This window comes from Cebus imitator, unplaced genomic scaffold (genome assembly GCF_001604975.1).
Source record: "Cebus imitator isolate Cc_AM_T3 unplaced genomic scaffold, Cebus_imitator-1.0 Scaffold60, whole genome shotgun sequence".
Taxonomy (NCBI): Eukaryota; Metazoa; Chordata; class Mammalia; order Primates; family Cebidae; genus Cebus; species Cebus imitator.
Window position 1 is genome coordinate 3,654,117 of NW_016107375.1, and position 18,561 is coordinate 3,672,677.

An 18,561-nucleotide genomic window follows, 5' to 3' on the forward strand; every position below is an offset into this window, starting at 1 on the left:
ACGTGTGATCTGACGGGAATTTTTGCTTCATTGGGTTAGGTTTTGAGATTGGCTGGGACCACAGGGGCCAGTCAGTGGGGAAAGGGGGGGAAACCCAGCCTCAAAAGGAAGCTAAGGAAGGACCAGAGCAGAAACATGGGAAGGGCAGGATGGGGTGGGCTGGATCTATAGCTTCTTCTTGTACTAAAGAATGGCATGTGTGCACTCCCTACCCCAACATGCACAGATGCCTATCACTCTTGGTGGCTTCACTGGGCTTCTAGTCCCTGCAGATGTTTGAGGGAGCAATGAATGGGGAGTGTAGATGCAAACTATGGCCTCCTTGGCACTATTTCAGATAGGGGATTTCCCTTCTCTAGGAGAACCCTGTGCTGGAAAAGGTGTGGCACTCACAGTGAAATGGAGCAAGCTCTTCCCAGCGTTGCTGAGGCTCTCAGCAAATATCCACTGAGATGAGGGCAGTCTTCTTCCCCTTCTTTCTCCTGCTCCTCTTGACCTGGACCAGCAAGGTAGCACCAATCCTTTTCTCCAGATGGCACCATTGGATGGCAGTATCTGAATGACTCTCATAGCTGAAGGCCAGAGACCAGCCTACAGCTGGGCTTCAGGGTACAAAGCTTTGGTGAGGATGACTCGAGACAGGGCAGGCAGTCACCCTCCAGGATGCCATGGCCTAAAGCATTTCCCTCCTCAGTCACTAGGCTGTGAAGTCATTGTGGCTGACACTGTTATTCTCTGTATGTGTTTAGCAATGCCAGACACACAGACCTGCTTAACATGCTTTTGCTGAGTGAGCGAAGGGATAAGTCCCTTTCTGTCTTTTTGATACTCACTTTGGTGCCGCTCGAGGTCACAGAGACCTACACTTGACTTCTGGCTCTGCCACACAAAAGCACGGATGCTTGAGATGAGTTACTTCAGCTCTGTGAGCCTCAATTGCCTCACCTGTGAAACATGCTGGTGATTCCAGGAATCTTGCCAGGCCCCATAGACAGCATGTGCATGAAGAGCCTAGCCCTTCCCTCTCCTCCCTCTCCAGGGGCCAGGCCTGACTGCCCTGAAGCCATTTCCCTACCATTTTTCTCCCTAAGCCTGTTACCAGATCTTCTTTCTGATCTACCACCGTGGCTCAAATCCTGCCCTTCATCCTTGCCTTTCTTTCTCAAAGACAAAAACACCCTTCCTCTGTTCTGCTCACAGTGCAGTGAGGAGGCTTATACTCCAGCGGTTAAGAGCATAGCCCTGAATTGGAAGGAACAGGGTCTAAGATGATGTAGATATAGCACAAGGCCTTGCTCCTGGTAATAGAGGCTCCGAATACATGGGGAGGGGGCGGGAGAGGATAGAGGAGCCCAATTTGCTTTCTTGGGCTTCTGTTGAACCACAAAGCACAGATGTCTTGGGCATGTTTTGTGAGCTCTCAAGCTCTCACAGCTTCCTGCCATGTGCCCAGCCTGTCCTCTGTCTGCTCGCAGTCTAGGGGAAGACACAGAAGAAAGGGAGAAATAACTTAAGAACCACGTCAGGCAGCTCTCTGGACTTGACTGTAAATCCGGTCAGGAGGAGTGATAAGAGACAGCAGAGGGAACAGAAGCATCGAGAGCTCTTTCAAAGGGAGAGGGTGTCAGCTGGACCATGGAGAATGCCGAGGAGATGAAACAACAAGGAAGGGAAGGGCATTTTCCAATTGTGGTGAGAATTGAGAAAGGTGAGAGGCGTGCCACCCACAGGAACACCTGGACAAGGGTGGGCCCAGTGACTGTGGGACATTGCGCTCATTGATTCAGTCAATCTGGCAGCAGAAATGCCTGAGCACCTACTCTGTGCCCTGCCCTGGCCGCCATGGCCTGGGGATACCAAGGTGGTGGGAGGCCGCATGTACCCTCCAGGAGCGGAAGCGGCCTGCCTGGCAGGTGCTGCGTGCCCTTAGTGGAGACTGGGAGGATGCTGAGTTCATCTCACTCTATAAGCTCTGGAAAGAGCTTGTTCTCTTCCCAAATCATGGGGCCCTGCTGGTTTCTCCTGCTGCAATGTCCTTGGCCCCCTCCTGAGAGGAGACAGTATATTCTGGCCCCCAAATTCTGACCATAATGCTGTGCACATTGTGAAGGTGAAAAGGGCCTTGAGAGATAGTCCATGCTCAGAACTCTCAAACTTTAGAGAGCAGCTGATCAATGTCCTGGGGAGCTTGTTAAGTCTGGAGATGCCAGAAGCCCACCCAAAGGTTCTGATTCGTAGGTCCTGGGTGGGACCAGGGAATCTGCATTTCTAGTAAGCTCCAAAGTTATTTGTTTCCTCTGGGCAGCCATGCTTCTCAGCCTGGGTTGCACGTGGGGAGGCCCTGGGGAGTTTTTAAACCCTTATGCCCAGGCCGCATTCCCAGAGAGTCTAATTCAGCTTATCTGGGGTTATGGTCTAGATGCTGGTGGTTTTGTTGGTGGTGGTGGTGTTGTTGTTGAACAGATTATGAGGTGTCTGATGTGCAGCCTGGGTTAAGACTTACAAGGCTCAAGGTTGAGTGCCACTGACTTCATCTAACCAAGTTGTATTAGTCAGATTTCTCCAGAGAAGCAGAACTGATAGGATGGAGAGGTGGAAAGGTGGAAATAGAGAGAGGGAGAGAGAGAGAGAGAAAGAGAGAGAGAGGAGAGAGAGAGAGAGAGAGATTGATTTTACAGAACTGGCTCATGCAATCGTAAGGGCTGGCAAGCCCAAAATCTACAGGGCAGGCTAGCAGATTAAAGACCTAGGGGAGAGTTGATGTTGCAGCTTGGGTCTGGGAACAGAGCTACCTCTTCCTCTGGGGACCTCAGTCTTCTTCTCTTAAGGCCTTCAACTGATTGGATGAGGCCCACCTACATTCTGAAAGGACATCTGCTTTACTGAAAGTCTACCGATTTAAATGTTAGTATCCTCTAAAGGTAATTTACAACTCCCACTATTTCTACTTGACCCAGTGTCTGGATACCATGGCATAGCCAAGTTGATATGTAAGATTAACCATGGTAAACCTGATTTTACAAATAAGGAAAGTAGAGAAGTGGTCAACAACTCATCTGGAGTTTCATAGCTGGTTCCTCCATTGCAGTTTTATTTATCATGGACTTGTAGATTATAAAACCATGAAGGATCTTCAAGGTAAAATGCAGCTCCTTAACTTACAGAAGGAAGCTATGACTCCTGGAAGCTAACCACCTTCTCCAAATCATGCATTTTGGCAGGGAATAGAGGTAGGTCTTAAACCCAAGACTCCTGACATCTAGCGGAACGTCTCTCCACTCTACTCCAAATGGCAGCGCAGTGGGAGCTTAAGGAGAAGTGTCTTTTCCTGAACCTGTGAACATGCCCAGCATTGCTCAGGCCTGTAGACTTGCATTTGAAGATCTCAGGAACAGGGGAGGAGGAAGCTATAAATTGACTCGGCCTCTAAGTAGAGGGGAGAGTTGGGGGGCCTCCCTGCAGCTGCCGGCTCCCTGGATTTCTATCAGGCCCCGTTGTTACCTATAATTTTGTGGCTGCTTCATCTATGCTTGCATTTGCACACTTAATGCCATAATCTACAGATATGGTCTTATGGTCTCTGCACACTCGCCTCTTGCTTAGCATTAAATACGGCTTGGGAAATAGATTTTGCTTTAAATCAAAGCCCGGTTATAATGGTTGATCTTGTTAGAAACACATCACCCCTACCTCCGCCCCCCAGGGCTTGGCAGCACTCACATCCATGGGGTGTACAGATCCTCTGAAAAATGCATGTGATGTTAGCCAGAGATTGTGATCCAAAGAGTCTGGCTGAGGCAGGCTGCAGGCAGATGGGGGCTCTGGAGACAGGGCCGCAAACCAAGGCTGGTGGAGCCGAGGTAGGCACTAGCCCAGGCTGCAGGGTTGCCAGCAAGGATTATGGGGCCTCAGGACGTGAACAGCACGGAAGCCGAAGGTTAGGAGCTGATGCCCGGCTGGCAGATGAAGGAGAGAGCAGATACCATATGGCAGAGACAGGAGACCTCCAAATGGGTGGGCTTCCTCATACAAGAAGCTTCCATGCACTGCCTACTGGGGCTGGATCCAGAACTTGTTGGGAAGGAGAAAAAGGGGGGAGCAGAGGGCAGAGCTGGCAAGTCCCGACCCTGAGCTAATTCCAGGGAGGGGGGTGGATTGGAAGATGAGCTGCCCCACTCTGCCCCCTCATTTCTGTTAACAGAAAGCAGGCATCCTCTGATAAGACCACTTCTCCAAGGGCCCTAGAGGGAAACTGCGTGGTATAGCAGAGGCAGCCCTGGGATGCCACCGCTACCTGTGTGACCTCATGGAGACTGCTTCACACCAGAGCCAAGGAAACAGGTCAGACCTCCAAGCTTATATCCCAGACGGCTCTGTCCTCTGGTCCAGAGCTTCCCACTAGTGGCTTTGCCTCTTCACCCCTCTTGTCAACTGAACAGCCCAGCACCCTCCTGAGAGCCCTCCAGTTCCTTTGTGCCATGAAAATATTGTTTCTCTGCAAATTCCATGACTGAAAAAGTTTGGAAAGCACGGCTCTACCCCAGTGTTCCCTGAAGGTGTGCTTGCCACACCAGTTCTGCAGGATATTAAAAGGTGTTAGGCAAAGCAGAAAGATTAAACAAGTTCGAGAAATGCAGAGTTCAACAAAGTTAAACAGGTTTCTTTACTGTAGGCTTCCTCAGGCATGTGTGTGTGTGTGAGAGACAGAGACAAAGAGATTGATTCATTGTGAATCTCCGGCAGGGCTCTGGTATTCAGATATACCCAACATTTATGCCATTCAAAGTTCATAGTTGCAAATAAGCAACACAAACTGCTGCTGCTAACTGTCACTCACTTAAGATTCAAGGTCCTGGCAGCAGGGTCCAGCCAGCTGGACCTAGCGCTATGTGCAGATGTGCTCACTGCCGGGGGTGGGAGTGGAAGGAGGCCCCTCTTCCTCAGTGGGAGGCAGAGTCCTGCTTCCTACCATCAAACTCTCCCCACGGGTTTCTCCAAACCAAAAGGACATGTTAGACGTTTGGCGGTTAAAGTCTGTGACTGCAGAGCCCTTTCCTTGAGTGGAGCGGTGGGAGCTTGGGGGCACCCTGAAGAAGGGAGGCAGTGTTTCCAGAAGCCCTCTGTGGGCTTCGTTGCTTTGTTCCAGGCCATCACCTGCCATTTTCCTCTAGAGCAGAACTTCTAGGTCCCACCTTAGCTTACAACCTTCTCCTCCCAGGGGGACCTTCCCTGCCTCGGGACCACCTTCTTTCTTCTCTCTGTTCCTGTTACCATTCTTCTTGTTTTATTTTGTTTTTTGAGACAGTCTCGCTAATGCCACCCAGCCTCCCCTAATGGGAATTCCCGGTGGTTGGAATGGCAAGCTGGGTGGCATCACATCAGGTTGGTGGAAGAGATATACTTTGGAATGGGCAGAGCTTAGTGGGGTACCCTCCAGTAACCCCATGCAGCAGCTGCCTATGCATGGAGACAACCCCGCTTCTGTTTCCCAGTGGATTGGGGCCGCCTTCTCATTCTTAATGGCCATATTGCTCAAATTTCCAAGATAATTATCCAACTTTGTGTTGACAATGACTCGGAAAGACCTGCTTAGGAGGAGGACTGGATTGCCAGAGATCAATATCATTGTCACTGTCCTTATTAATAAGCATTTAATAACCTGCCATGCATAAGATATCATGGAAGTTCTGGGTTGGGTACCAAAAAAAGTATTTACCATGATTTCTGCCATGGACGCTCTTACATTCCAGTCCTATAAGCTTTAGTTTTCTCAACATCTGCAAAGTAAGGATTAACTGCATAATCCCCACAGCCCTATACAACTGTCAAGACATCTCTGCCCAGAGAGCATCTGTTGAAAACCTGGACCACTTCTTGTTGAGGAAGCCGGCCATGGCGATTAGCCATTCTTTTATTTGTATAACCCATACTGTCACCTCTCCTCCTTCTCTCCTTTCTCCACACCTTCCTTTTCCCCGCTTCCCTTTCCTCCCTTTTCTCCCTGTTTAAATCTCATTAACTTCCCCTCCTGCCTTTCTTCCCGGTTCTGTTACGTTCTGTCTCCCTACCTTCTGCTCCTCCTTGCCCTGGATCCCTCTGGGAGCCCCGGGACAGAGGGCTGCCCCCTCACAAGAGAAATACCAAGGTGCCCAGGTTGAGCAATCCCTGATGACAACAGGAACTCTTCCTCTGGCATTGAATGGGGCAGGACAAGACCTCAAGGGTGTGGGCTAGGGGAAAAAGCCCCTGCGCTGTTTGTCTAGTGGAGCTGGGGTCACATGATCCTTAAGGGCAGTGAAGGTGGGTGGTGCATACAAGGAGGTGGAGATGAACTAGGGCGACCAACCATCCCAGCTTGCCAGAGACAGAGGGGGTTCCCAGAATGCAGGACTTTCAGCGCTTCAACCAGGAAAGGCCTGGGAAAACCAAGACATATTCGTCTCACCTTTTGGCTTGGGTGATGGGAAGGAGGGAGGATAATCTCAGGGGTGAGAATAGCGTCTCTGTAGTCCTTTCTGTGGTGCTGACTGGCAGAGTCACAGATTTTTTCCCACCCAGCCTGAGTGGAGAGCTGAGTGGGTGAAGGCAAAATACGGGTCCCAGCACAGTCACTGTGGCTCCCGGAGCCAGCACAAGCATCCTGGCCATGCCTAAGAACTCAAGCTGTGCTTCCTGCCACGACCAGGTAGACACTTTGACATGACTGTGCCTCAGCATCCTCAACCGTGAAAGGTCCTGTCCATCCCTGGCATCCTAAGGCCTTCTTCAGATGTGTGCAGACAGCATTCCTAGCTCTGCCACCCATGAATTATCCCAGTTTTCAGCCTTCAGATGTTTTAGAATGGAACATGCCACTGACTTACGGCAGTCCTGAGACATGTGACTTGGCCACTCCTGGTCTTAGTCTCCTTCTAGGAAAATGAAGGTAAAAATAATCATCTCATAAGGCTGGTATAAGGATCAAATGAGGTATTCAGTGTAAAAGACCCCAGCTTAATACCTGGCACACAGTAGGTGCTTAAGAAAGGTTGCATGAAATTAAAGCAGCTCTGGACGTGCCTTGACTTGCTCAGTGTTCGGGGTTCTGACTGTGACAGGGTCTTGTGTTGAGAGCAGAAGTGATTCAGTGAGCCAACAGCGTGAAAATCGAGCATGACTCATGCTTCCAGCTAATCCAGGTCCTCCTGGAGACAGGGAGAGGGAAGTGCTCTCCTCTCCCCTCCTGGGGATCAAGCCCCTTCAAGGGGCTCCCCTCGCCTGTCACATGATGAACCCTCAGGAATACAATAGCACGCTTCACTGTGGCTGTCTTTGGTATGTTTTGAAGTTATAGCAATATGGAAGCAATATTGGGCCAAAGGTTTTCAGAGGAAGTCCTTTTTATCCTGATTTATAAATCGTTTAATCAGAAGAAATAAGACTCTCTCATGTTTTCCTTGGGAGATTTAGCTCATGTAAATTTTCTGATTTAGCACTTTGCCCTCTTGCCACACGTGACCACAGAGGTGCACTATGTGCCCAGGCCCTTGGCGCACACACCAGCACTTGCTATGTACTGAGGGCTTTGCCATTCTTTATTACTTATTGCCCCAGGTCATTTCCTCCTTTCCAAAGTAGAGGTGATACTGACTATTTAAAGATAAATAGGCCCCTGTGTGCTCAACAAGTCACTCAGCAAACATTATACCAAATGCCTGGTAATATGAAACTCCAGGCTCCACTCTATGGAAGGTAGAGAGAAGCAACTCATTCCCACTCTCAAGTAACTTACATTCCCGTCCTGTGCACTCTATGCTTTTGAAAATAAGCATCCTTTTTGGAGCTGAAAATATGTCTTGGGACCCTGCTTGGCTGTACCCCTGCCCCGGGTGATTCAGTAATGATTTTACCCACATTTGTGTTGAATCAATTCTAGTCCCATCTGCTTTTAAAAGCTGGCCATACTTGTGTGTGTGAAATTAGTTGTTGAGCATACTGGTGGAAATGGGGGTGCTTGTGGCCCTGAAGGCCGCCTGCTCTGTCTCCAACTGCCTGAGGGGCTCAGTGAGTGTTCAGGACTAGTGGGAGGAGAAGAGGGACTCAAGGGTAGAGGAGTGAGAGCATCCCTGACCAAGGAAAGACGAGGCCAAGCACTGCAGGTGGGAGAACACCAGGTGGGTGGCCCCACAGTGCACAGACCGCAGTGAGAGCTGGGGTGAAGGTGTAAAGGAAGCAGTGACATTTTCCTGGGGGAGTGTGTAGATGATCCAGCCTTTGTTTTATCCTACTCTTGTCCGTTTCAGGAAAGCTTCCTCATGACCCTTTTCTCTGTTAAGCTTTGCATTTGGGTGCACATTTTTCCTTTCACAGTTTTCATCATGAAGGTCCGTTTGTCTAGAGCTCTGTAATTGACCTGTAACTCTTTCCAAGCCCTCACCTCCTGCCTTGCTCACTGCATGGTAAACCCCTTGGTCTCTAGTGGCCACAACAGGGTCATACCCCTGTCCCTACCACTGCCTACTCCCACCCCAGCCCCAGCACTCCATGGCGGCGCAGTCACCACCTTTCAAGCAGCTGGGTTTGGATGAGACTAGGTTTCTCTCTATCCCTGGCAGCCCCTCTCACTCCACAGGCTGCGGGCATGCCCGATCCCCCAACACTCATCCTGCAGCACATGCTGTGGTCTGCTAACCCTACCCCAGCTCCTCACATCCCAGAGTTATTTCTCCTCCTCTCTCCAGGCCCATCACAATAGCACCCATTTTCCATGTACATCTCCATGTGGTAAGGAACTAGGAGACAGGGAAGGATGTGAACATGAAGGACAGGTACCTAATTCAGGAGGGCTTCCTGGAGGAGGTGACACCTGCACCAAGTCTTAAAGTATGAGCAAGAGTTCACCCAGTGAAGGTGGGGTTGGGTGAGGAGGTTGGGAGGGGACGGCATTTTAGCTGAGGCGGCAGAATGGGCAAAGCCAGCCTGGTGGGAGTTGGGCACACCAGTGACATCTTCCAGTTACTGGAAGGTCAAGGGAACCAGCAGGAGGCAGGCAGGAGAAGCAAAGGGGGTGTGCCCTGGGAGCTCACAGTGAAAGCTGATTCACTGAGTCCAGAGCAAGGAAGAGGGAGACCTTAGTCTCCACCAAGGTTTGGGAGCTAGATGGCTAACTTGGAAAGAGGGGCTCAGTTGGAGGAAGTGAAAGGCGGACAACCCCGTCCCAGCTTCCTGCACACCCAGTCTTTCCTTTCTTTCAGAGAACTGTAGCATATTTGTTAATTCCTTCCCTCCTCCTTCTCCCCTCTGCTTCCCCTGCTGGCACAAACTCCCCAGAAAAGCTAAAAATTCCTCTCATTTGACCCAAATCAGAGGGTGGATGAGCTGGGCTTTATTACACACTGGTTAAAATGGGTCGTGTGGGAGAGGATGGGCTACGTTATAATTGTATCTTTGGTCACCTCCACCCACCCGGCCGAAAAAAATGGTGGAACTGCCTCTGTTTAGACACCATTTTACAAAGGCACTCCCCTCTTCCCTTCCACTGGTGTTTATTAGTCTTGAAAAATAAGCCAGCCTGCCTGGGAAAGAGTGGGAGGAGGGAGAAGCGTGGGAAGGGTCGTGCCCTCCCACCGGCTCCCTGTAGGGAAGCAGTCTGGGCGGCTGAGGGGAGGGACCTCTAGGGACTGGGGACCAGGAGGCAGCTGGGCTCGGGAGAGACTGGGGCGGGGGCTGTTTTCAAAGGAACAGCAACAGCTCCCTCGACAGTATTTTTCTTTATGATTCTTTAGCTCCTAAATTGTTCTATGGGGTTAAGCGTACCATGTATTTGGAATTGAGCATCAGGAAAGCTGAAAGGGAGACTGTCGCTCTGGGTTTGAAAGAAATATCTTTGAAAAGGGTGTGGGGCCAGTAAGTAAATCTCCAGTAGCAGTGTAGTAAGAAGTGGCAGGCTTCTCCAGGCCCTCCTGCCCCTCCTTCCAACTGGCACTGGGTTGTGAGTCAGACACACCATGGGATATTTGAGAATGCTGGCATTTGAATGCTCCAGTGTGCCAGTGAGTTGTAGGTCTCAGGTAGGGAGGTTGCAGGCGTTGTGTGTGTGAGTTGTCTGCATACTTATGAGGGCACCAGCCAACTAGAAGCTCTGTGCATGTGTGTGCTGGAGGCTGTTAGTTAACCCCTCTGCCTTCTCTTCGCAAATAGGAAGCTGGTGAATCACTGTGGATTCTCCTTCTGTTCCCAACCCCCAGTAACCATGATGGGAGATATAGGGGAATTATAGATTATTATTTTGTTGGAGATACAAGATGACACATGCAAACGTTCAGAAAAGAATAATTGGACAAAGGTCAAAGTGTACATCCTGCTTCCCAAAGGAGTTAGTTAACATACATTAGTTAGCTGTTGCTGTGTAACAAAATGCCCCAAAACCATAGCAGCTTAAAACAACAATAAATATCTCTTATCCTCATTATTTTATAGTCAGGAATCTGGGAGCAGCTTAGCTGAAAAGTTCTGGCTGAGGGATTCCCATGTGGTTGTAGTCCTGAAGGTGACTGGGACTGCTTGATGGGGACAGAAGGACCTACTTCCAAGGTGGCTCACTCACATCACTGGCAAGTTGGTGCTGGTTGTTGATGGGAGGCCTCAGTCCCTCCTCACATGGACCTCTCCTTGGGCTGCTGAACTGCCTCTCAACACGACAATGGTTTCCCCCACAGCAAAAGTTCCAGGAGAAAGCAAGGTGAAAGTGGCAACATCTCTTATAGCCTCCCATGGCAGGCACACGCCATTGTCTGTAGGTGCACACACCGCTCCTGATACAATGCAGGAGGGGACTGCCTGAGGCATGAATACCATGACAGAGCCATTCCGATGGAGCTGGCTGCCATCCTCTGAAAAGTCACCTAGGTTAGAGGAGAAGGTGTCAGGGAAGAAGAGAAACTGATTCACACAGGGTCTTAAAGACCCTGGGATGACAAGAGAGGTAGGACTAGAGGTGTGAGCAGCTCAGAGGAAAAGGCACCAGTGCAGAAATGAGCATGGTGTGTTCAGAGGCAGTTCAGAGACCAGCTTTAAAGAGAGCCCAGGTCAGAGAGAACTGGGAAATTAGATCCAGAACAGACTGTAAGGGACCACAAAAGGCGGACTGAGATGGCAGGATCCTGCAAAGGGAATCATCAAAAGTCCCGGAGTAGAGAAATGACAGCATCCAAGTGGAGAAGCTCAGCCCCTTACTGGCTGGGCCCCTTGAGTGGGTTCGACCCTTTGGAGCTCATTGGCCGTATGTTTAAAACAAGGATAACAAATGAGTTATTATGTGTGAAATAGGTGGTTAGCTGAAAGCAGTAAGATTTTCATTATTGTGATTATCATCATTTGCAGCCATACTCTTGCAGCTCAGATAGTGCTGAAATAACATCACAGCTCTTCCTAGCACCTGTGTCCTTGGTGCTACATAGGAAATGTTGAACTAACAAATAACTGGAATCATGTATTCTTCCACCACTGGAGAACCCAGCTGTGATACACAGCTTGCCTCTGTGGCCACAGGGACATTGCCAAGTAGTAGACAGGTGCTGGGCAGAACACAGGCCACCTCTAATGTCCTGCAGTTGAATCTGACGGCAGCCAGAGCCTGTTGTCATCCAGCTCTCCCTTGAGCCTCACAGCCACCCATGAGACAGACAGCCACTGTCATTAATTCTGTTTTACAGATAAAAAAAAATTAAGACAGGTAGCTAAAGGCCCCAGAACAAATCAATAGGCATCAGACATTACAAAAAATGTCAAAGATAATTTGGAAGTTTGTAAAAGAAGGAAGAAAATATAAATCAGCATTTTTAATAATAATGGCTTTAAGGTTCAAATAGTATCAAAGAGTAGAAGAAAATAAATCTTCCTTCTACTCCTCACTGGCAGCCTTCCACCCTCTCCAGTAGGAAAGCTTTAACAATTTAATTTATGCATCTACAAACCAGTATGTACACATGGTCTTTTATTCTTTCTAAACCTGGTAACCATGCAGCATAGAGATAAATCTTAGACATAGTTCTCTATGTATCCATATACAGATATTCCTCATCCTTTTTAATGGCTGCATAGCACTCCATAATGTATCTAGCAAGCCTCCACTGATGAACATACTATTTACTTCCAGTTGTTGGCTACAGAATTGGTGCCACAGAGTATTAATATATATAAGTTGGACATATGCAGTAGTGAAATTGCAAGATATATATCTATAAGGGAAATTGCTATCAGAATTTATTTTTGGCCCATCTGATAAATGAAACTTGAAATTTATTTAATTTTTATATATTTAATGCTGAGTGGTTAATTTTTATATATTTAATGCTGAGTGATGGTGAGCATTTTTCATACATTTAAAAACTATTTGTATTTATTTTGCTATGATCTTCCTGGTTTTTGGCCAATTTATCTAATATAGATCTTTTCCTGGTTTGTTAACACAAGCACTCTCTCTGTATATAAAGGAAATTGGCCCTTCATCATATGTTTCAAATATTTTCTTCAGTTTGTTTGTGTCTTGATTGTGTTACGGAATTTTGGATGCACATAAATGTTTAAATCATTAGTTAAATTTATCAAATCTTTTATGACTTCTAGGTTTTCTATCTTAACAAAATATTTTTCCTTTGCAATTATAAAATACTTCTTCAATATTTTCTTTTCATAATTAACTTTTAAAGCTTTGCTACATGTATCATTTGTTTTGGTGTAAGGAGTGAGGAAGGGATTCAAGTTTTATTTTGTTTCCTACATGGCTACCCAGTTGTTCTAATCTCATTTGTGGAAAAATCCATTTTAAAATAAAAATTGAAATTCCCCCTTTATTACATGCTAAATTCATACCTACATGAATTTGTGTGAGTCTATGGACTGCCCTTGACTTTATATTGATCTCTCTTCCTGTTCATGATCTGGTACCAAATATTTTATTTTTATACCTTTCTAATATGTTTTCATATCTGGTAGGGCTTGTCCCCCTACTCCTGTTACTCATCTGTTTCTTGGCTATTCCTAAATGCTTATTTTTCTATATGAACTTTGGAATCACCTTATCTAATTTCAGTAGAAATTCTGATATTTTTATTGGGATTGTATTGCGCTTATTATTTAGGAAAATTGGCATCTTTACAGTATTACGGCTCCCTGTCCAAGTACGAGGTGTATCTTTCCATTGATTTAAGTCTTAGGAAGTGCTTCAGTTGTGTTTAAAACAGTCTCTGTATGGATCTTACACGTTTCTTGAGAACTTATTCTTAGGTGTTGTTTCTATTTTTGTTGCCAAGTCAGTGGGGTCCCTACCATGTTTTTGAACATGTCTGTTATTTGCATAGGAAAGTATCCAATCATATCATCCACAAATAATTTTTTTTTGCCTACTCTTTCACTTTTTAATCTTTTTCACTTTTTAACCTCTTATTTCTTATTCATCATTTCTGATCTTGAGACTTCAAATGGGAAGCCAGCCATCTAGGTGTGAGGAAATTCCTGAGCCCATCCTAGCTCAGCAATGGATCTGCCAGGTTTCCTCAGTCGGGGTTGGGGATAGGGAGATTCTCCTGCCTTGAGAATATTTTCGCTGTAATTTTTGATGGTCTGGGAACCAAAAGTCTCAGACCAAGAGGATGAGCAGTGGTAGCTGAAGTGGGGTCGAGTTGGGGTGGAGGGAGAGGGTACTCTATAAGGTACTGAATCAGGTGAACTGTTCTTCTTGTAGGTCAGTAAAGTCTAATCCTTGGTGCTGAGCTCCTGTGGCTGGGAACACGTGTCGGCAGAGGGAAGGCAGGCTCCTGCATCCTAAGATTTGCATTAAGCACAAAAGGGAGGGCTGGATTCCCAGGCTACATTCAGAAGCAGGCACTTGTGATGCACTGCTGTACACCTTTCCACAATGCCCTCCCTGCCCAGACACCCAGCTCTGACTTGCTGGCTTTCATATTCCTAATCATAGCACCCAGCCCATACTTGGTTCTTCATACTTGCTTCTAGGTTTTTTTGAGACTGAGTCTCACTCTGTCACCCAGGTTGGAGTGCAGTGGCATAATCTCGGCTCACTGCACGCCACCTCCTGGGTTCCAGTGATTCTCCTGCCTCAGCCTTTCAAGTAGCTGGGATTACAAGCACCCACAACCATACCCAGCTAATTTTCGTGTTTTTAGTAGAGATGGGGTTTCACCATGCTGGCCAGGCTGGTCTTGAACTCCTGACTTTAAATGATCCTCCTCCGCCTTGGCCTCCCAAAGTGCTGGGATTACAGGTGTGAGCCACTGTGCCCAGCCCCACTCTAGGTTCTTTATTGGCTCCTACTTCTTTGTAACATTTTGCTATGGGTTACTCTTACCTGCCCAGCAACAGCAAAGACCCTCTAAAGCAGGTGTTTTGTATGGTCTTACACAGCATGAAGCCCAGTCAGGCACATGGTAAGTGATCAATAATGTGTTAATTCACTGATATTCCACGAGTCAACCACTCAGGATGAATGAGTTTCTATCACATCCTAATTGCCCTTTCTTTAGAAAGGGAACCAAACAACCGTCAGCTTCTGCAGTGGGCAAGGGAGGAAATGATAGCAGAGGAGAGGCTGGGCTCAAATATAAATAGGAAAAGGAAAGGCTTGGGCTTTCTCAGTGCAATAAAAGTTCTATATAATAATATTATACATAACTGCAATTAAGCCTGGAAATTGCAAGCTTCCAGTTTGTTCTTTCCCAGCCAAATGCCAGGCGGTTCTCGTGGTGGATGGTATTTGCTTAGAAGAAAAGTGTAAGTTCTGAGGCAAAGCTGAGGTTTGGCTTCCTTTGGAAAACACAGGCAGGGCCGGGATCCTTGAGGCCATCCGGCCGGACCTCATCTCCAAATTGAGGTGGACAACAGCAGGGAGGCAGGCGTATTTGTCGAGGGCTGAGGCATGACCAGGACATCTAACACCTGTGATGAGTCCTCGGCATGTGACTGTCCTCTTTCCTCCCACAGCTGCCACTCCCACGGGAGCCCCTCCCTGGCCAGATCCCACATAAAGGTCTAGGCTAGAAAAGGGCGGGGGAGTGGCCGTGAATAATGCGGAGTGGCTCCATGGGTCAGGAGATACAATCTCCTAGCCGCCCTTCCCTCCCCGCACCAGAACTGCTTCTTGCTGACACCTTTCTCAAATGCAGCGCCAAGCAGATTCTTCTCCCATCCAGAACCTTCCCTGACTTCCTTCACAGAAGGATTCCAGTGTTCGTGAGGCCCCTGCCTCAGTGTCCCACCCACACCCAAGACTCCCACATGGTGGGCTGCAGTCTTCCCTGCTCTGCCGCCCAGACTAGCCTGTCTCTAAACTCACTGAACTCTGTCTGTGAACCCAGCACCCCAAACTCCCTGCATTCCTGTCTGCATGTGCCATGCTCACTCAGCCTCTGCAGCTCCCTTAGCACATGCTGTTCCCTTTGTCAAATAAATGTCTCTTTCCCCTGCCCTACATCCCTGGCTGCTTGGGGGCCTCACTTCCCTGGAGGAGTCCCATTTTTGAGCCCAGGAGGTCCCCGCCCTCTGACCCCAGGCGCCCCATCCGCCTCCACGAACCAGCATTTGGCACCCATTTTAGCTCTTGTCTTTACTGTCTCTCCCACTCTTCTGTGGCTTAAGACCAGGACTCCAGCCTTTTCATCCCTGTTTCTCCAGCACTTAGCAAAATGGGTAAATACTACAGCGGCTGAGAGGGACGGTTGCCGATGGCTTAGGAAACCCGGAACGTGACTACTTAGGTTCAGGCCTCAGCTCAACCTCAGTTTCCCTACTTGAAAAATGGGGTGATAATGACAGTAGCCACCTCATGGGGTTTTTGAGAGGATGAAATGAGAGAATCCATGTAAAATATTTAGGACAGCAACTGGTACCTAACGGGCACCCAGAGTACATCTTAGTGACCACTCTGATTCAGTGAAAGGTGAGGGAATCTCAGAACTGGTCCTTCTGCCGCCTGTATACCGTTGTCTCTGTCCAGCATACCTGAAGTCACCATTATGGGAGAATGAGTTGTGTTCCTGTCCATTCCCTCACTTGTGCAAGCAGGGCCTGTTGGGTGTCTGTAATGAGTCTGTGCACATTCTGCAGAAGTGGCCGCTCCCAGCTCCATGCCCATTCTTGGCCACTGTCGGAGTAGTGGGGAGACAGACATGGAAGCTACCTCTTCACTTTTCCTCTGGGGCAGGGGGAGGGGATGCATCAAGCACTTTTACCAACCTGTTGAGTCTTCATCACTCTACCCATTGTAGTCAAATACTAACCCCACCCTTTGGGAGGCCGAGGCAGGCGGATCATGTCAGGAGTTCGAGACCAGCCTAGCCAATAACCCTGTCTCTGCTAAAAATACAAAAATTACCCAGGCATGGTGGCATGTGCCTATAGTCCCAGCTACTCGGGAGGCTGAGACAGGAGAATCACTTGAATCCAGAGGTGGAGGTTGCAGTGAGCTAAGATCACATCACTTCACTCCAGCCTGGGTGACAGAAGGAGACTCTGTCGCATAAATAAATAATAACCCCACCTTAAGCTCGTAGAACACTCATCATCTGAATGTCCAATATGTGTTCACATGTATTTTCCTGTGTAATTTAGCAGGGTCCCAAGGAGACCTAAAGTGAAGGGGTTGGGAGGAGAAAGAGGGCAGAGTCAAGGTCACAGGAAACCCAAAGTGAGGTGCAGGAGCCCCAAGATATCTGAAGCTGAGCCGTGCATGACCTCAGAATCCAATGATCTATCCTGGAACCAAAATACTGAAATGGATTAGTGCATGGGTAGCAAGGGTGATTCACAATCACCCAGTCTTATACAAAAGAAGAAACTGAAGCTCAAATAGGGACCTGGCTGCTTCAAGGTCACATCATGAAGCAATTGCAGAGCAGAGCTAGGATTTTACCTGTAATTCCTCCCCCAGAGGGTTTGGCCTGCCCTCTGCTGACCACACACCAGGGTACTTCCCAGCCTTTGTTTCTCATGCTCTCAGCCTTTCTCTACTCTAACTATGGCCCCCTCCCTTGACATCTGCTTTTCTTTCTGCCTGGTGTAAAGTCCCTAGCGCCAAGGGCAATGGACTCAGCTTCCAGAGCCCTGCCCACATCACTGGGAGCCCTTGGCACGTGGGTAGAAGAGGCGTGCAGATGGCACACTCAGAGGCTAGCTAGCTGTGTAGCATCTTAATATCTTCTAGAACAGACGTCAAAATATCCCCAGGAAGGGTCAAAATATGGTACCACTTAGCCCAGGTATCCAAACACAACCTCTTCAATAACTAGCAAAATCTAGAACATTTCCACTATAGGGGATGGCCTCTTTGGGCAGAAATGCTAAGAAGAATAGTGCTCGCATGGGCTGATGTGCGTCCCACCTTTCCACCCAAGCCCTGCCCTCCAGGGAGCCACCCAACACCAGCAGGGGACATCTCCTGTAAAGGCAGCCCTAGGCCATTGGGAGTATGAAACTCAGTAACGCGTGGCCAAGTGCTGTTTATGGGAGACAAATGATTTATTTTATTATCTAAATTTTCAGTGGTTTAATAAGGTTTAATAAGCCTCCCAAGGAGTTTTCTGGCTCAGGAAATCGCTTGTAATAAACACAAGTAGTAGATCTTTTATTTTAAACATGAAAGAGGTGTGCAGTTTTTCTTGAAAGAAAGCAAGTCTCCCTGTGCCCCCCTTAGTAAATAAAGGATGAAAAAAATAATTAAAGAACAACAGCTTGAAGGGGCACCATTTGATTTGCCTGCTCCAGATTCCTGTGGCCAACCTGGCCTGGGGGCCAGCCATTTGCAGCAGTGCCCCTCTCCATTGGTGTGCCCCCCCCCCGGCAAACTGGAATGAGCCCTCACTTTGTGACGGAGGCCAGGCAGCCCCATAGGGAGCCCAGTTTTTCTGTCTTTCCCGCAAATCCCCTGCCTGGTGCAGTAGCAAAAGCAGCGGCCTCAGGGAAGACGCCAGCTCCCCACTGTCGTCCCATCACCTTGCTTTGTCACCTTAGCCTCACTTCACTTTAGTTTCCTCATCTGTAAATAGGCATAATTCCACCTGTCCTGCCACCAGTGAGGTGAAAGTGCTTTGAAAGGTAAAAGGCTCCAAGCCACCCCTTGGGTGAGGGGATAGGGGCAGTGGTCCTGGCACATCCACCTCAGATTCCCCCAGAGGCCTCAGGCAGCCTCTACATGGAAGAAGGGGGTCCTCTGGGTGTGACTGAGCAGCTCTGACACAGCTGACACTCATGCGCCCCAGCCTCACTTCCACGCTCACTTCCATCCCCAAAACCCAGGTGTGAGGCTTCCCCTCATTCTTCCTCACCCACCTGCCCACTCCTTGGGCTACCCTCTTAGGTGCCCTTCAGGTCTGGCCAAGAGAAGCCCACCCTAGCTTTTGCCCTAGTCCAACCCCCTGTGGAGATCTTAGACCTTGTTCTGATAAAATCGAACCAATGCTGGTGTGGAGGAGGTGGAGGGAGGGTTGAAGAGGCAGCAGTGATGATGGGGCTGGAGGTCAACAGGAGATAGAGCCTCATACAGGGGGCAGAACCCAGGTGACCAGCCAG

The 18,561-nt window shown here is 48.5% G+C and overlaps 1 protein-coding gene across 9 annotated transcripts in view; it reads left to right on the forward strand.

Moving 5' to 3' along the window:
* Positions 1-18,561, forward strand: part of ZBTB7C (zinc finger and BTB domain containing 7C) — a 375,586-nt gene that overhangs the window by 335,344 nt on the left and 21,681 nt on the right. The window contains exon 5 of one of the 9 annotated variants that reach the window (XM_037738970.1): positions 7,916-8,043. The exons of the other annotated variants lie outside the window; for them this stretch is intronic. The gene's annotated coding sequence lies outside the window, so the exon portion shown is untranslated. The remainder of the gene's footprint in view (positions 1-7,915; positions 8,044-18,561) is intronic. 9 annotated transcript variants of the gene reach the window in all.